Source organism: Sebastes umbrosus, chromosome 20 (genome assembly GCF_015220745.1).
Source record: "Sebastes umbrosus isolate fSebUmb1 chromosome 20, fSebUmb1.pri, whole genome shotgun sequence".
Lineage (NCBI taxonomy): Eukaryota > Metazoa > Chordata > Actinopteri > Perciformes > Sebastidae > Sebastes > Sebastes umbrosus.
In genome coordinates, this window is record NC_051288.1 from 21298152 (window position 1) to 21314629 (window position 16478).

At 42.3% G+C, this 16478-nt stretch overlaps 1 long non-coding RNA gene across 2 annotated transcripts in view; it reads left to right on the plus strand.

Moving 5' to 3' along the window:
• Positions 1–16478, plus strand: part of LOC119479272 — a 209292-nt gene that overhangs the window by 129230 nt on the left and 63584 nt on the right. The window lies entirely within an intron of this gene.

A 16478-nucleotide genomic window follows, 5' to 3' on the forward strand; every position in this document is an offset into this window, starting at 1 on the left:
AGAATGCAGTTTAGTTGTATGGGAATGTAATTTTGTAGGAGGCCTTAACACCAATCTTTAATTTCTTTCTTTTTTAGATTTTCCTCATATGCTTTCTATGAAGCCAGTTCTTCTTAAACGCCTCCGTAATGCTTTGAAACACTGAACGGTTTTGAGGCTCTCAGAAATAACAATCAATCTGCAGCCTTTGCTGTGCTTAATCAAACCCGCATGGCAATAAATTTTACACTGCAAGGCCCATTACTTCTAATTGGGCCCTAATTTGGCAAATATACATCATGAGTGACATGGGGTAGCTTTTAGGTAAAGGTGAGACTGAATAATTGAGGGTCTTTTTTTGGCTGTTGCACCGTAGCCCCGTCAGCCAAGCACGTTTTAAGCTGTTATCTTCCCGTCTGGAGTTGAAGCCAACGTGCCATACGAAAGGGCCCGAGGAAATGCCCCCGTTGTATGGCGTGTACCTACTCGCAGGAGTTTTATTTCCAGTTAATGATCCTCATTTAGTTTTTCCTGCCCCCATCAACCACAGCGCGCTGACATTCCACGGCGTCTACAGCTACGCCCTTTCATTTCTGATAAGTGCAAATTGTTCACGCTGTTCTACAGCCATGCCAAGTTTTCAGTGTTTTGACAGACGCAGTTTTTTTACAAGCCATGGTGAAGATTGATTGGGCTCTAAACCCATTCAACTAGCGTAAGAGTCTAAGCAAGGTCCCTTAACGTTGGTCTGTCTTTGGGTTGAGGCACAGGTGACGAGCACACACAATCCATCATCTATCAACCAGACTTCTTTTTTTTTTTAAATTTATGTGGCTTTTACTTTAATGGCAATCAACACTCACTTTCAGGAGTAATTGCTGGTGAAGTGGCAATATTTTTTTAGAAACAAAAGTGTATTGTGAGCCGCTGAACAAAGTCATATAGCTAATGTGGCTCACAACGTCTGATTTACTGCATATGAAAGCACTTTGCCTCTTTCCTTTAAGGAGCACGGTGGAAAAAAAAGAGTGAGAAATTGTTAGCAAATGGTGTTAGTTGAAGAATTAGTCCATTAGGCCTAATCATTCTGCCATTATCCTTTTTTTACTGGCAGTTTAGTGGGCAAAGGGCTGTGTAGGCCTTGGTGAGAGATGATACCTATTGTCTCTCTGGCCCTTCTGCTATTTCTTCTTTCCTGAAAAGAACCCAAAAGCTTCATTGGAGTCACCAGCAGGTCCAATGTCTCATCCTTTAATAGGCAAACAGCCCAATTATTTCCCTTCTTGCTGAGTTGGATGGCCTAATTGGAGCCCAGGCTTTGGTATGGACCCGAGGAGGAGGAGGAGAAGGAGGAGGAGGAGGACGGTTCTTTACAGTGAAAGTTTCCTGTGAATGGGAATTCCTCTTCCCCCTCACCCCTGCTACTCCTCATTCCCACTGGCAAAGACAATGTGTTTTTACAACAGCTCGTTAATGACAGAATGACAGAATGACTGATTTGACGGTACTTTGAAAGGAAGCCGAGTCTCATTGTCGAGCCACTGTCTCCAGTGGAAAGTTGGTTCATTTTGAGGTGATTGTTGTGGATTAGGGCACTTGCGGCCTTTCAGAGTGGGGGGGGATAACCTCTTTCAATCTGCTCATTCGCATTAGCATCCAAATGTCCCCAAGTGATTTACTGGATCTCTCTAAAAGAAATGAACTGTAATTTGCATTTGACTCGTCGTCACTCCAGTACAGCTGTGAGTGTATGAGCTGTTTAAAAGCAGAGGATATTACCACGTTATTAATGTCTTAAATTAGGACCGTCCTCGACCAAAGAAATTCTTAGTCGACTAATCGATTAGTTGATTTAATTGACAGATCTGTAAGTTTCTCCACAAAGAATCACTCAGAAGCACCACTTTAAATCTGGTGTTTACCAGAGATGTGCTCATAAGTTTATTTGAAATAAGTCATTCAGCATAAAAAACGACTAATCAACTAAAGAAATCTTAGTCAACGAAGAACAAAACAACAGATTAGTCGACTAAGAGGGGGCAGCCCTATTTTACATGCTGAGCAAATAAAATATAGTAAATATACTAAAATATGATATATAAAAAATATTCTAGCCATCACCAAATTCTGACCATATTAAAATAATTTAGTTTATTTCAGTTATTTTCGACTTATACAACTCAAATACACATAATAAAAATACAAAAAAACATTGATTAGTCATCACTTTTGAAATATTGACAAACCAAGACAGGTACACTTTTTACATTAAACATTTTGTACACTTCTCATTAAATTTATTCAGTGAAAATGAATGAAAGAAATAAAAATAAAATATATGTATATTACATATACCCAAAAAGTCCAAAACAAAAATCCATACTCACACTAGTGATTATATTATTGATTTTTTTACATGAACATTGTCACATTTTGGTCAACAAAACAACTGACTCCTATATGTAAAATAATAATAATATCAAAATAAAATATCTACAAAATCATGTATTAATCTGTACCATGATCTAATCTAATTCACAAGCAACCAATCAACTTTTTAAATATTTATATACATATTAAATCTATTGAGTGTATTACATATTTCCATTTCATTTTCTAAAGCACTTATCCCCAAATTACCCCATAATCTTGCAGTCACAGAAATATATCTTCCCCCACATGCATACAAAATGTGCTTGTCTCGATAGCTTTTTCCTGTATAATGTTAAATGGATGAGTTTAATGCAGTTTTTAATTAAGTTTAATCTCAATCGGCTACTTAATAAGTCGTTTCAGGCCTGCTGTGCTGTTCTGAGAAGATTTCAGCTCTACATTGTACCACAAATTTGTCCTTATTTGACATCAGACAATGGTGTTTTTACACTAAAGCAGATCTAAACGAGGCAGAGTGACCTCTCCGTGGTGGTTATCTTTGGGGTCGTGACACGTGGAAGTGGGACACAGCTGGTGCCCGCGGACAGAAGACGACGAAGGAGGTGAGGTGACAGGACAGGAACCAAACGGCCCTGCTGTCCACCTGCCGCCTTTAGAACTCACCCTGGTACCAGAGCGGCTCCTGCTGGGCGGCGCCATGGCAACCGCAGCGCTCCCCACTGATTGGCCAAGCTGTTGCAAATTAGCACATCAGACAGCTTCGTAGCGTCATTAGCATATAAAGAGGTGAGCTGAGGGCACAGAGGTGAGATCATTTGGGGGCTTCCCCTGCGGTGCCCCTGGTCCTCTATAATGACCACGGAGCACCTTTACTTGGTCCCTGAACACGGACAACAAGGTGCTTTCTCTGTCAGTCATTTGTCACCAGTGCCTGCAGGCTATGGCGGGTCACCAGGGAGGATGGGACAGCGTCTAGGAGGGTATAGACGGAGCCTTTGGGATCAGCTGGGAGACAGTGCCCCGGGGTAAAAAGAGGGCAAAGAGTGCAACATCAGCAACATCGTCACATCACTTCCACCCTCATCATCACCCATTAGCCTTATTGCTGACCTCAACTTCTCATTATCATCCCTCCATATTTCCCATCTCCTCCTCCTGCTACATGTGTGGGCCGACGGTGACAGATGCAGAGCGCCTGACCTCATAATAAAACCGCTCTGGCTGGCTTACAGTTTAACCACTGTAACTCTGGTCCAAAGGTCAAACAGTAGGCAGTCAATGGGCGGCAGAGGGATCAATTCTTCTCATCAGTCTAAATGAGACAGGACTTCATTAAAAGCTAGTTTCTGTTAATGAGAAGCACTTCCCAGGGTCCCATTGCATTTACCATTAGCTCAATAGTGAATGAACCAAGAGCTGCTATTGATCGCACACAACGGAAGAACATGAGCGGCATCAACAACCCCTGATCCTGTCAGTAATGATTCTCTGTGATTGTGTAGAGGGCTCATCAATGAAAGTTGTCTTGGTAGAAAAATCTCACTCCTTTCTTCTACATGTTACTTTAAAGAGAAAGCATCTTTTACACGGACTGTATATAAGAAGTGGACGTAGTCACCATGACGTCACCCATTGGTTTGTGGTCGTTTTGAAGCCTCGAGTTCAGCATTTTGGCGTCGTCATCTTGTTTTTTTTGGAACCATAAGTGACACTGGAGGGTTGAGCTAAGTACAACCAAACGCTGAATAAGACATTTCTAGGTGACCAAAATGTTATAATTAACTTTCATGAACTGAAAACACACTGTCAAAGGGTTAAAGTTGTAAGACGAAAACACGGATAACTCCCAGTCCGGACAACGCCGTGGTGGCGACCCGTCAATCCGTCACTTCTCATCCCAACTCGTCACCTGCTGCCGCTTTGTCACACCCCTTGGCGTCACGTTATTTTCGGCATCAAAAGATAAATAATTAGGTTTAGGAAACAAATAAATGGTTGGGCTTAAAACTACTACGTTTGTAAAGTGAAAATAACGGCATAGCACACACTCCCCCTCCCCCACTGCCGTAGTTTCAGCTGAGCGATCAGCTGTTGTAGTGGCGGAGCATCGTAAAACACACTTGATTCAAACTCAACAGAAACGATATAAAACTCACCAAAACCGTCAGGGTTTGTCTTTATAACAATCACCAACTGTGGTTTGGTTGAAATGAACCCTTAAATATGCCAACTCTGTACGTTGTTTCCCCGGCTGTCTCTCTCTCTGCCCGCTGAGCGTCTCTCGTTCTTTGGAGACGAAATGACCAACATCGGCCAAAAAATCTGCCAAAAAAACAAACAACCGGCGATGTACCATGGCAATCGCCGATAGCTGATAAATTCGTCCAATCACCCAACCCTACTGCACAATACAGTTGAAGTGGAGTTTCACCTTCATCCTCTCTAACGCCACACAACTAAACTCCTGTTTCCAGGGTAATTGAAATGCTCGCTTGCACTTCAGCTCATAAACTTTGTCTGGTGAGTTGTGCGTGTTCAGTACTGTGCATATGTGAATCTCTCAACAGAGATGAGAAGGAAGTGAGATGGCTCAAGTTTCAAGTTTAGTTTTTATATAGCACATTTAAAAACAACAACAACAGTACAATATATATAAAAAGGCTCACTCCTTAGCTACTTCCATCGTCAGCTCCTTTTTTGTTTTTGGTGCTAGATTTACTAGCCCGACGTGTTTTTTTAACTTGCCCCAGGCAAGCAGACAAGCCTTATTGTTGAGCCCTGTCATTAAGAGGGATGTTCTTCTTTCACTGGCATAACATTAAATCCAAGGTTAGAGAAGTCTAATGTATTTCAAATCCTCCTTTTATCTGCTGTCCATTTCTATATGTAATTTCCGTCACTGACTTTGAGCAATGACATAATATTTTGCTGTCTGTTGCCATCTTTTTGTCTGCCTGGGTCCTAATGATTTCTTTAATTACAAGGCTGGGAGCTGCAGCAGCCATGGAACAATAGCCCTCAGTAACTGCACCTCCCATGGTGCAATTAGCTCTGGATACAACATCCTGGTGTGTCCTGCAGCTTTCACCTGAGACTAACGATTCTGTAATCTGCTATCAATTATCACTCAGATCCCTGCCTGTCCTTCACCATGCCATCCTCCCTTGCATTACTGCCAAACATCCTCATCACTTGATTAACACCCTCCTTCCTTTTTTTTGCCTTGGCAACATCCCCGTTTATCCCTCAATCCATCCTCTTCTTAAACATTTCCCTGTGTTTTCACAGGGCCTTGTTTACTTCCTGTAGCAGGATCCTTCATCCTGAGTGCTGAGTCCACCCCAGGGCTCCACAGAGGACTCTTTCAAAGTGTTTCAAGTAGTCCAAAGCTCTGAGCTCCCTCTTCACTGCTCTCCTTCTTTTGTCCGGACGATGTTTATCCCTTCCTTTTTTTCCTTTCTTTTTTACGCTGAGCGCTACACTCGCTAGCAAAGCAAGTATCATGTTCTCTCAAGGACACTTGTTTTCTATTTGGTGAGGAATGTTTCTCTTGACTCCTCACCCTCTCACCAGAAGCTGTTTGCATATCTGAATACAGAAAGGCCCTTTCAACTGGCCCATGTTAGCTGGGAGAAAAACAAAATAGGAGGAATTCAAGAGGAAGAGGAGGATGTTTTTGGGAATGGTTACCTCTAGGGAATAGTAACTATTAACATGGAATCGTTTCCATTTCCCAAAAGTATTTAATAGATCACAACAGTAGAGGATTTCTCAATAGAGGGCCTCTCATTTTTTAAAGTGGTTAATGATGAGTGGTGTGTGAGAGTAATCTCCCATACCGCTGAATAAGCTGTATAGTCGGGTTTCCACCAAGAAGTTCCTGGTAATTTTAGTTTCGGGACTACTTTCCAGGAACTAAAATGTTCCTTCAGCCCATTGTTATTGGCTTTTTGTGAAAGTGGCTAAATAATGCTCCAAACTTATGCTAAATTTTGGCCAGGAAAACTGGCTTGGCCATTTTCAAAGGGGTACCTTGACATCTGACCTCAAGATATGTGAATGTAAATGGGTTCTATGGGTACCCACGAGTCTCCCCTTTACAGACATGCCCACTTTATGATAATCACATGCAGTTTTGGGGCAAATCATGGTCAAGTCAGCACACTGTTGCCTGTTGGGCTACAGTTTCTAACCCACCTGTGAGGGTTTCTGGACAATATTTTTCGTTGTTTTGTGTTGTTAATTGATTTCCAATAATAACCCTATTCATACATTTGCATAAAGCATCATATTTGCCCACTCCCATATTGATAAGAGTATTAAATACTTGACAAATCTCCCTTTAAGGTACATTTTTTAACAGATAAATTCACATTAATTTGTGATTAATCACAATTAACTATTTTATTCAATTTACAGCCCTAAAATAAACATTAGGTTCTGTCTCACTGCGACAGCATTTACTGCTGCATAGTATTTATTGATGCACATCGGATGTAATGGATGAAATGCAGTGGAGGAAAATGAAACTTAAAGCCCACCCCAAAAGTTCCTGTACTTTTCAGAAAGTACTACCCCCCGACCAGGGCCTTTTTGGGGGTACCCGGAACCTGATTTAGACCCTGGTCCCTGGGGTCGAAACGCAATGAGTTCCTCAAAAGGTTCCTAGTTCCGGGGTAAAGTTGCTACGGTCGAAACGGTGCATCAACAGTAGTTCTCTAAAACATACGTCTTCTCAGCTAATCACTTCCTCTCCTACTCTACAGTCTTATTTCTTCCCTCTCAAATCACCCCATCTTTCATTCCTCCATCGTAGCCGTCCTCTTCATCACCCCTCCTCATAGTGACCCCTCAAAGTGAAGGAGGAAGTTTCCAGATGGTTTAGCACTTGTCAGGGTGACTCCGGTGACCCCAGATGCTGTCCAGATGCAGGTCAACAGCGGGTGCAGGACGCTGTCCAAGTGACTTACAGCTTGCTTTAAAAAGCCACTATACGGACGTGAGGGAGGGGGAGAGGGAAAACTCTAACCTCCACCTTGCAGAATGAGCCAAATAGGCATGAAACGCCTTGAAGATTGAGTTCCTTATTATTGTGTTTAGTTCTCCTCTAATGTCGTGGCAGCTCGTTTTTAAGAAAGTTGACACGTTAGTCTGACGGTTGTCACCAGCGGTTCTGTTCTGGATCAGTGGAAAGGATTAAGCGGCTTCCAAATGTTGCTGAATTATTGCTCCCTGCCAGTAAAGGAAAACATCGCTGCAAAATATCCTCATGTTAACACCTCCGGTGTGCTTCAGCTCTGGTGGCACTTTGCTGTGTCGGGCACTCTTTGCCAAATATTGTGGACCATTAAGTTTTGATGCAGAGCGAATTAACTTTTTGCAAGCACTACAGAGGAGCCCCAAAGTCACTTTCATGTATGATTAAGACACTTTGAGCAGAATGTAATCAGTTTTTTGTTTGGCCATCTATTTAACGTGACTGCTGAATCTCCCAGTGACGCACAATTAGCTCCGGCGAAGTGATCAAATGACGCATAAAAGGCCGATGCCCAGGGAGCAAGTGCAGAGGTGCAGAAGAAATCGGCAATCTACTTTCCTTTAAAACACGTTATGTGCTTGTGTTTTTCTTTCCTAATTAACCAGGGTTGTTTCAATGGTCCCAGAGCGCCCAGTGACTGGACTAATAGAAATAAAGGCTCTCTAATGGACTGAGGGCAGACTATATTATTTCGCCCTTCAAACTGGCCCCCCCGGAACACCCCTGAACCAAGCCACGGCCCGTTCTTTAAACAACAGCCATAAAAGCCAATGAACCGTAGGAATATGTTTGCCATATGGCCTTTGATTGTTAGGGGGAGAAATAGAAGGAGAAAGCATAAAGGCGGCGGAGTGGTGTGTGTGTGTGTTGAGGGGGGGAGTCCTCGAAATTCCCAGTGCTGCATGGGGCTACGGAAAAGCCCGTGTGAGTGGTGGCAGTGTGAACATTATCCAGACATGCGTGTGTGTGATTTACAGCGCTGAACTGCGAGTGCAACAGTGTTTGTAGGGATGAAGGGTGAGGGGTTTTATGTGGGCTCTGAGGGTCGGGCCAACAGGGGGCTACGCAAACCGACAGTCCTGTGCAGAACCATTCAGACCTCGCACACACGTTTACATGCACACATATATCTGACTGCGAACCCATCAACATGTCTTTTTGATAAATGATTCACTAAACATGTGCAACTGATATCTTTAAACTTCAACGGAGACCTGTGTTTCTGCATGTTTGCATGTATCTTATGTGTATTTAAACCTACTGATTTAACATTACAGTGATTAAACCTACTCAAGTATGCTGTGTGATCTGGATGGGATTTAAATGTTATATGAGGAAGCCACCAATATTAATTTTGAATTTTACCATGCAGATTTTTGCATTTGAACTCCCGGTCTGGGAGTTGTCCGTTGGCCAACACCATGGTAGCGATTGATAGTGAGCCGTGTTGGTTAGGGCTTATTATGTCTAAACATTCCAAAATTTCAATGGCTTAACAATTAATCGATTAATCTTAAAAATAATCATCGGCCTTAGCTGCCTTAGCAACCTTAGCGTGTATTAGGATTGTTAAAGAAAACATGAAAATATTAATTAATTAACCAAAATAATAAGGGGGGAAATCAGACATAAATACCATTTAAAACAATAACATCTGGTTATTTATTTATTTACTTACTCAGATGGTGCATAGTCAGTAGATAATTAGCATTTTCTCACTGACTATGTTTACCTGCAAAAAATATTCTGTTCTTTTCCCTTAATCTGAAAAAAACAATATTCCTACTAAGCTGTTTACATGGCTAATGAAAATTAATATTCCACTAATATACCCATTTACATGCAGCCGTGAATACTTTGATTAACGTAAACTGGTGGCGGACAAACACAGCCTCCCTCTTTCATTCCTTCAACCACCTTTGTGAAAACATTATGATATTTGTGCAAATCTAAAAACCTGTTGATATTCAAGTCTTTTATAATGTTTAAAAGTAGGTGTGTTTCTCCTTCCGACCAGAAATGTGGGTTTTTCATTTGATCTCTACAAACTGTCGGCTGGTTGGTTTGTGTACGCACAGAGCTGAACGTAAACAGGCAAGAGGCCGTGTTTCGCGAACTGATGTAAAAACATCAATTGAGACGCATATTCTGAGTGTGCTGTATACATGTCCAAAGAATGCTCCTAAAACCTGAATATCGACATATCCCACATGTCTTTATCAGAAAATTCTCCATTTGGAATAAGGCCTAATCAGAATATCCAAACAGAATATGCTGTTAACATGGCCCATATCAAATTCACAATATTGTCATATTCTGAATAATAGTGTAATATTAGTGTGCATGTAAATGTACTCACTGTTTTCCGAGTTTTCTCATTGAATAGGAGAATAATTCACTGTAAACTGAATAGTGTCTTTGGTGCAGCAGAAACAGCGCTTTCTTGTTGGGGTTAATACACAGTAAAATCATAAAATGTGGTGGTGGGGGTGGATGAGTGGGATTTATATTGGATTGGACTTCAGAGAATTGAATTTGAATGTGATGGTGTGAGAAGCTTGTGTACTGTATGCTGCATATACAGTACACTATATGATTTCTCTTTGTTCCGTTTCTATGCATGCATAATGCAGTATGGCCTTGGCAGTGGATATTCATGCCACTGCGTCCCGTCTCATCTTCCCCCAGTCCTGCTCCTTTGTCCCGGGATTCCACAGCGTTCCCAGCTACACGGGCACTTACCAGCCCGACAGTCCCCTTCGCTATCAGCCCGGGCCCGCTATCTTCTCATGGGCCACGGCTGACACTCCATTGAGAGGAGATTACAGCATTTGTCTTTGTTCTACTAATCACCCTGTCTCTATTCCATGTACGCGAATGGTGATTTCAGGACATGCAGAAGCTGAGAAAGTAGCTGACTAATTAGGTTTACTAATCACACTTTCATTAGCCGTTAGGTCTGAATCTCTGTGTTTCTAAGGACGGGATTGTTTTTTCTTTTAGAGACTTTTTTTTTTTTGGTTCTGCTCAATTATTCAAAAGGAGAGTGATATCATAATTAGGACGTCTTTCAGAGCTGTAAATAAATCATTTGGGTATCAGCCGGGTGTCCTTTAAGAGTTCTAGGACGAGCTTTGTTTGGGCGGCTGAGACGGTTTACAGCTTTCACACACACAGACACTGTCCAGCGGCAGCAAAGCTCAGTTTTGGCTCTGAGACAAATTTGTTATGAACACGATACATAATGTTATTATGTACACTTAATTCGGTTTAATATAATTTTACTTCTGAGGCGTTTTCCTCTGGATTATTCGATTTAATTGTGTAAAAAATAAGGCTGCATATGAGGAAAATATGGGATAACGTTGTTGAATATTATGATAATGATATTACTTGCAATAAATAAACATATTAAAGTGTATTCAGTTCTGCCTTTCTGCTGCTTTCACTACACTGCTGAAATACAACAAATTGCTTGTTGAATTAAAAAAAATGGAAGGAAATATATTTCCAGCATTCTTTTATTGAACAAATTGAACATTGAACTGAATATAAAAGGCACCAATAATAATAAGAATAATAGTTATATTTTGAAGTGCAGTTTCCTACTGATACTCTCTTTCAACTAACTAAAAAATCCCTGAATATTGCAGTCTTTCACGGTGTGTTTATCGTGCAAGTTGACATTGTCATCTTGAGATTTTGACGTCATTTGAAGCCAGAGTCTGCGCAGTAGTGATGGGGCGTTGGAGCCGCGGTATCGAGGTCACCTGCCCGAACCAATCGCGAGCCGAGCACGGCCGCAGCTTGTCAATGAGAGAGACTCACAGCTGTCAATCATGACGTCTCACCGCCTTTTTATAGCATCAAATAACAAATTAAAACCAAACTTATCAGAAAAATTAACACTTGAATATTCATCAGCGGGATAGGACCTACCTGAAATGACAGAAACCATCTTTGGGAAAAATGTATTTGACGTGAACTTTGAATTTTTAGTTTGGGATTTATGACCTATACTGCAGCCAGCCACCAGGGGGCGATCCATATGCTTTGGCTTCACTTTTGAGGAGCTGGCATGTCATCCATCGTTATATTCAGTCTATGGTCCAAGCTCACTGGGTCTGACGGCGCTGAGCATTTTGCTGAACTTTGCAGAGTTAGAGGCCTGCGTGGCAGTGCGCTGGTCCGTGCAGAAGAGATGCACACTGAGAGGAATTTGATCTTCTAAATCGTTGTCGTCCCAGAACTGTCCCAGCAGTTTTATCTCCGGCTCATATAGCTGTCTGCTCCTGCTCCATCTGGATGATTTAGAGCCTGTTGCCCTCGATTATGGGCAGAAAACCTGCTGCGCTCAGATGTTAAATCCTGCGTTGTGGTTGCTTAATGTTATTATATCTCTCAATCTTTGCTGCTGCATGCACGTGTGCACATATAAACGTGTGTACAAACACTTGTTAGCGTCTTGAGTGTGTGTGTGCTATAGTAGAGTGGAATGGATAGATCGTAAAAAAAAAGTGTCTACATAACCACCGATGAGCAGCACAGCTCCAAATAACTTGGCTGCTGCTGTGTGTACTCCATTCCCATAGGAGGTCCTGTTATAGCCTGGGGAATTTACGAGGCTTCATCGACACCATTCAGAGAGCTTTTACTGCCGTCCATCCGACCAGTATGAAGCTTTACTGGACCTCAGGAGAGCCATCTGTGTCTCTGTCTGTCTGTCTGCAGAGATTAAAAGCAGCCTTGTTCACTCTGCTTAATGCCGGGCCTGAAACTTTCTTGTCTACTCCAGCTTTTGCAAACATTTTTGTGTGGCTTTGTGTATGGTGTGAGTATTAAATGGCGGGTCCATCGGCTTTTTCAAATGTGTGGTTTTATGTATACTCCCGTGTTCTGTGAGTTAAAATTACTGTTTTTGTGAATGGAGTCTGGTGGAGAAAGGGCTGTCTGACAGCGAAGTAAAGTGGCTGTGGACGGGAGCAGCAGAAAAAACTTATTTAGCCACTTAAAAAAAATCAATATCAGTTTAATTGTACACTATATTTAGAACAATTTCACCTCTTTACCTCACGGTCAGACAGCCCTTTCTGACGGGAAACTGAAACTGTTATATCGCTCTCTTCAAAGCCACCAGACTACATTTACAAAAACAATAATTTTTCCTTGCAGAATGCAAGAGTATACATACAACCGCACTTCAAAAAAATCTAAACTGCAGTTATTTCCAAACTCATGGAAATAACTAATAATTGTACCTCTCAGAATACGGGAGTAGTTCGTCTACCGCTGCATCGATCGGTTAGTTTGTTTGTGTTATTGTGTGACTTCCAGATCCGAACTAGCGTGGCGTTCACACAGCAGTACATTGCTTAGCTTCCGTGCCAGTACTCCTGTCTGCTACTCCAAACTAGGAGCATGCTGACCATCATCTACTGTCTGTAATGTTAATACACTGACTATGTGGATGTATATATTCCATATATATGTAGCAGCGTCATCATGCAAAAACCTACATCCGGTCACATGGGAAAATGTTTTTAGAAGGGCTTGGGAAAATAGCGTTTAGCCGCTAAAACATACCAAAATTTGAATGTTGGATTTGAATATATAAGGTACACCATTGGGAAGCTATAGAATGATATAAAAACCTCAAACAAACCCAAAGTAATGGAGCAGCCCTTTAAATGCTATAATTAAAATGTCACATTGCCCGTGTTATTTGCTCCATATAGAGCTGACAGATTCCTATCGCGCCCCTTTTAGAGCGGGTTTGCAGGCACATTCTTTTGACTGTGACATGTGGCCATCATGCTGCTCATGCACGTTCATTTACGCAACAACACATATGATCCGTGTTGGGTGGAGCCAAGCTGCAGATGTTCTGCTGTCAAAGGCTGCTCAGCTTAAAAATCATTGATCTTTGAAGGAATCCTCCGGTGTTACAAGTGCCACTTCAGTTTCACGAGCCATTTTGTCGGCTGATCATATGTTCACTGATGTTCCCCAGCTGCTAAAGGTGCACTCTCTGATGTTTAAGTCGTCACGATACAACCACATTCAAAGTCAAAGAGGCACACTTCCACACCACCGCCCGGCTCTAAATGCACCACAAAGCTCCTGTCCGTCCGATTGTCCCACGTCCGGCTCACCGCTTCATCTTCTCTGCTCTTTCATTGCCGATAAAATGATTAGGCGCTCAGTGCGGGTGCATGTTGGTGGAAGTGATTTTGATGTATGGCAGGAGCTGAAGTTGATTTAGTCCCCGACTGCATCAGCTGCCAATCTCTGCTTTATTCCCTGAGCATGATGGACGCCCACGGGGTCAAAGGTCAGGTATGTGTGGGGTTGACCATGGCCCGGTCTTGACCTTGGGATGGTTGGTACGATGGAGTCTGTTGGTTCAATAAGGCCCTTCTTTTCCACATGACAAATGAATGGATGTGTCATTGGGGAAAAGGGGAAAAAAAACACACTGTGTCCACTTTGACCTCTTCGAACGGCGCTCCGGGGAAAGTTAAGGCCCGAATCTGCTCTAGGGGGTTACGGCTCGGCCCCCCAGCGGCCGGGGATCATGTTCCTAAATAACCTCCAGACATCCACAGGGGATTTATGGACCCACTCGGCTAGAAGCACACCTTGGATCAGGGTCAACTTTGATGGGGTATATAGGCAAGTATTGTGTAGCGGTGCGAGCCAGAGTGGGACTGAATGTGTGCCTGCACATGTGATGCATGTGTACGCATGCTTGCGTGTGAACATGCGAGTGCGTTTATGCCTGCGCTGAAGTGTAAGAGGTCAGATCTCCGTGTGATCTGACCAGCTAATCTAAATCTAATCTCAGCCAGCTGCACGTCCTCGGCCCCCTTCATCCCTCTTTTCTCCTCCAGCTGAGGGAGAAAATTATTAAAGCTACAAATTACCAAGACCCAGAGGTTCTTCCACTGGCGGTGATGGCAAGCAGATGGCAGCGAGACTAGGAGAGAGACCTAGCCCTCCTTTCCCCAACCCCAACCCCTCGCATAAAGCGCCATTTGCATTTCATGAGCCTTAATTGCGTCTGTTGCCCTCCTCCCCACCGGCTCTGCGATTTTGTGCCTGTCACCGTGCACCCCTGCACCCTCGGAGGAGCTGTGATAGATTAAGGTGGACCTTCTGTTTGCAACCCCCCCTCAATGTGTTCCAGAAATTAGAAAATATTATCTCCCAGTAGGCTCGGAGTAAAAGGGAGTGTGGGAGGTGATAGTGACATTGGGTGGGATGGGACGAGACAGGGGGAGTTTTTAAGACATTAATGGGAAAAGTGATTGTTTTAAAAGCTTGTCCTTGACCCCATGATGGCGAAACAATGATGCGTGGAACCCCCAGACACCTATTAAGCACAAAGGTAATAATGCGTATCAGTCAATACTTGAAAGATGCAGATTTTGTGCTTTTTAAGTCATTCTTTTGCTATAAACTGTGTATTTAAACTGTGTGCAAGCTGGAGAAAAGAGTGTCTGAAGGCGGGAGTTTATGGTGTTCATTGAACTGGTGGTGGTTAAATCAAATGGCTTAATGTTAATCCGTCATCACCTCAATGTGACAGGGACTGGACGAGTCTTTCCAGACTAGTGTTGTTACAGGATGACGTGATGAATACGTCTGGTGTCTGTCTGCTTTGTCCCACCGCCACACATTACTTTATAATCATTGTGTTTGTGTTTGTGTATGAGTGTGAATTTAGGCAGAGCTTCACTCAGTTTAGTCCAGATTTTTAAAGAACAGACAGGTGAACAGGCTCACAGATGACCAATAGATGAAGGTTAAAAACACCCAAATGATTTTACACAACAGTTTGACCCTCTTCTCGCATATTTAATTTTCTAACAGTGATATTATCTATGTTTTGTCTGAATTTATCAAATCATTTATCAAAACGTAGAAGAGTCATTAGTCTTCCTCCTTTACCTCCTAATGATGTGTTGGGTCATAAAAGCCTTTCATAATGGCTCTGGAGGAGGAGGAGGAGCGTTCATTAGACTGACGGAAGGGTAATAGGAGAGTAGACGTGTAGGAGAAATCACCTCTCTCTATCACATTCGTGCATACTAATGGGAATAAGGTATCCGCCCGCCCTCGCAAGCAAGCTGAGCTCTAGACAATGCTTAATGCTCAGATGAAGAATTAATGAGGTTTAGCACATTTTAATAAGAAAGAATTATCTGCTGAGCCCAAGGGAGACATTGAGAGTCTTCTCTAGAAATATCATTTTATACTAGATTTAACTGTAGTGCTCTTATTGTACCACATAGAGGCAGCGTTTGCTAATAAAGTGTGATATAAGAATTGTGTTGCTGTTACTGTGTGCGTCCACCAGATGTCGGTGTTGCTCAGGACATGATAAACTACCTAAAAGTTTAAAAAGATTTTATGGATTGAATTATACTTGTGTAGCCAAAACATATAGATAGATATAATTGTGATATCAGGAAAAAAAAATATATGCATAGAGACTTTCTCAGCTACATTAACACACACAAACACTGAGACCAGACCAGAATGCAGTGTTCCCATTTCACCCAGAGCTAGTATGTGAGAGGGAGGGCGGCAGTGGGAGGCGGTGACCTCTCAGGCCTGCAACAAGAATCCTCTGTCTGAGACTGCTCCTCTTTCATGGCTGGAGATTTAGATACCTATCATCAGCTCGGGGCAGGAGAGCTGGTCATGGACTGAATGTTGTCTTTAAAAGGAATATAGATATCATCACAAACCGTTAAGGCATAAGCTCCTGTAAGCACAGGTTGTTGTTGTGTGAGTCTTTCATCATAAAAACAGGAAGGTTTTGCCACTCCAAAATAGAGCTGCAAAGATGAATCAATCGGTTGTCAATTAGGAAATTAATCGTCAACTATTTTGACAATCAATTTAAGTAATTTATTAAGGAAAAAAAATGTGATTATTATCTAATTAATTCAGATCAGATAAGATATACTTTATTGTCACGCAGGGAAATTTGTCTCGGGCTCCACACACACATACCAAAGTCACAATGTACATACACTCGTGCATGAACATGCTTAAATTC